At 39.5% G+C, this 2,547-nt stretch overlaps 1 pseudogene; it reads left to right on the top strand.

The window, feature by feature from the left end:
- Positions 1-490: 490 nt before the first annotated feature.
- LOC119620511 (signal recognition particle 19 kDa protein-like) lies at positions 491-2,268 on the top strand (annotated as a pseudogene).
- The last annotated feature ends 279 nt before the right edge of the window (positions 2,269-2,547 follow it).

The following is a 2,547-nucleotide window of genomic DNA, read 5'->3' as shown; positions in this document are numbered from 1 at the left end:
CCTCTCTGACCACATGCTTCTCATGAGAAGAGAAGAAGCTTCTCTTACACATTTCTAGACTTTCTCCAGACTGAGTAAGATCCTCAAGGTGGAAAATTTCGATGAGAGGATCCTTATAAAGTCCAAAGGAGTGATGGAACTTCTAGGGAGTTGTGGATGCCTGATGTTTAATATGTAATGCCTTCTCACTTTCCAAATGCATTCTGATACGGGAATCTGTTAGGTTCAGTTAGCAGAAACACCCAGAACACTTCTCAAGGTATTAGACTAGAGAATGACCTGGGGTGATCCACAATAATTTCCTGTTTCTCAGAAGCAAAGAAGACAGAACTTTGGGGAACGCCAACATTGAAAGGGTGAGTGGAGAAGTCCACAAAAGAGCACGATGAGAAGTGGCTGAACTGCAGGAGGAATCCAGGACAGAGGGGTGATATGGACTCCTCAACATCCTCCATATCACCCAGGGAGGGAGAGATCTATGTATGCAGCCATGAGATCATGGAAAAAATCTGACTTCACCCCACCCAAATCTGACTTCACCCTGGTGACCAGGGTAAGAGCTGGTTTAATGGAGGGGCAGAAGTCAGATTTGGGTGGGGTGAAGAGTGAATGATGTCAGAGGCTGATCAACATTAACATTTTGTTGAGCATTATATGCAAGGTGCTAAATCCACCAGCCTTGGTTTTGATCCTACACATACGGCAGCAATTTTCTATTTTATTTTGATAGCCCAGACACCTGATGCATTTATCTTACTAAAATCATATTTGGCTGGGTGCAGTGGCGCACATCTATAATCCCAGCACTTTGGGAGGCCAAGGCGGGCAGATCACCAAGTCAGGAGATTGAGACCATCCTGGCTAACACAGTATAACCCTATCTCTACTAAATATACAAAAAATTAGCTGGGCGTGGTGGCGGGCGCCTGTAGTCCCAGCTACTTGGGAGGCTGAGGCAGGAGAATGGCGTGAACCCGGGAGGCGGAGCTTGCAGTGAGCCGAGATTGCGCCACTGCACTCCAGCCTGGGCGACAGAGCAAGATGGAACTTGATCTGCACTACAGACAAATCAAACCTAATAGTCATGTACAGAACATTTTTATCCAACAGCTTCAGAATACACATTTTTCTCCTCAGCACACAGAACTTTCTTGAGGATAGACCATATGTTAGGTCCCAAAACAAGTCTCAAATAATTTTTAAAAAGTAAAATTATATCAGGTATCTTTTCTGACCACAATGGAATAAAAATAGAAATCCATAACTAGAGGAACTTTGAAAACCACACAAATACATGGAAATTAAACATGCTCCTGAATGGTCACTGGTCATGAAATGAAAAAGGAAATTTTAAAATTTCCTGAAACAAATGAAAATGGAAGCACCATACCCAAACCTGTGATATAGCAAAAGCAATATAAAGAGGAACATTTATAGCAATAAACACCTATATTAAAAATACAGAAAGACTTCAAATAAATAACCTAACTAGAAAAGCAAGGGCAAACCAAAGGCAAAATTACTAGAAAAATTTATGACCAGAGCAGAAATTAAAACATTGAGACTAAACAAAATTACAAAAGATCAATGAAAAAAGGGTTTTTTAAAAAAATAGGTAAACAAGGTTGCTGTTTGGACTCTTGTGAAGACGGCTTGAACTGCCGCATGGTTCCCGGCCAACCAGGACAGGTTTATTTGTATCTATGCTGCTTATTTAAGTAATAAGACCATCGCAGAGGGAAGGCGAATCCCCGTAAGTGAGGCTGTTGAAAATCCTACAGCTACAGAGATTCAAGATGTGTGTTCAGAAGTTGGACTTAATGTATTTCTTGAGAAAAATAAAATGTACTCTAGAGAATGGAATCATGATGTCCAATACAGAGACAGAGTCCGGGTCCAGCTCAAACAGGAAGATGGCGGCCTCTGCCTTGTACAGTTCCTGGCATGTAAGTCAATAATGTTGTATGCAGCAGAAATAACACCGAAACTAAAAAGGAGGACACAAAAAACAGGAGGTGGTGACCAAAGTCTTCAACAAGGAGAGGAAAGGAAAAAAAGGAAAGGAAAGAAAAAGAAGTAACCTAGTATCAGCATCGAGTTTGTGGTACTGCTGTCAGAAACATGAATGGAAGCTTTGAATTTGTATGGGAGGAAAACAGAAGCTTTTTTTGTATCATTTAACTGAACTGTGAACCCTTGTGAAAGATGGGAACCTCTCATCTTTGTCATCAAAGTTGACAGTTAAATAAATTTATATCAGAAGTTTGCATCTCGCTTTTATGCAGTGTAAAAGAAGTTTTTAGTCTTTCAATGCAGTTTTTTGGAAGAAAAAATATTTTTAAATGGACAATGGACTGTACAATAAGTTACTTGAAATAAGTTACTTGTTTCAGATAAATTTCAATTCGATTTGAAATAAACATTGTGTCTACCTTTTCAGTTAATGAAATAAAATTTGAAACTGAAAAAAACAGTAGGCAAACAAAATTGGCAAACCTTTAGCTATACTAAGAAGAAAAGAGAGAAGGCCCAAATAAAATTATAGAC

Source organism: Chlorocebus sabaeus, chromosome 18 (genome assembly GCF_047675955.1).
Source record: "Chlorocebus sabaeus isolate Y175 chromosome 18, mChlSab1.0.hap1, whole genome shotgun sequence".
NCBI classification, from domain to species: domain Eukaryota; kingdom Metazoa; phylum Chordata; class Mammalia; order Primates; family Cercopithecidae; genus Chlorocebus; species Chlorocebus sabaeus.
This window is presented reverse-complemented; position numbering and strand designations above follow the sequence as displayed.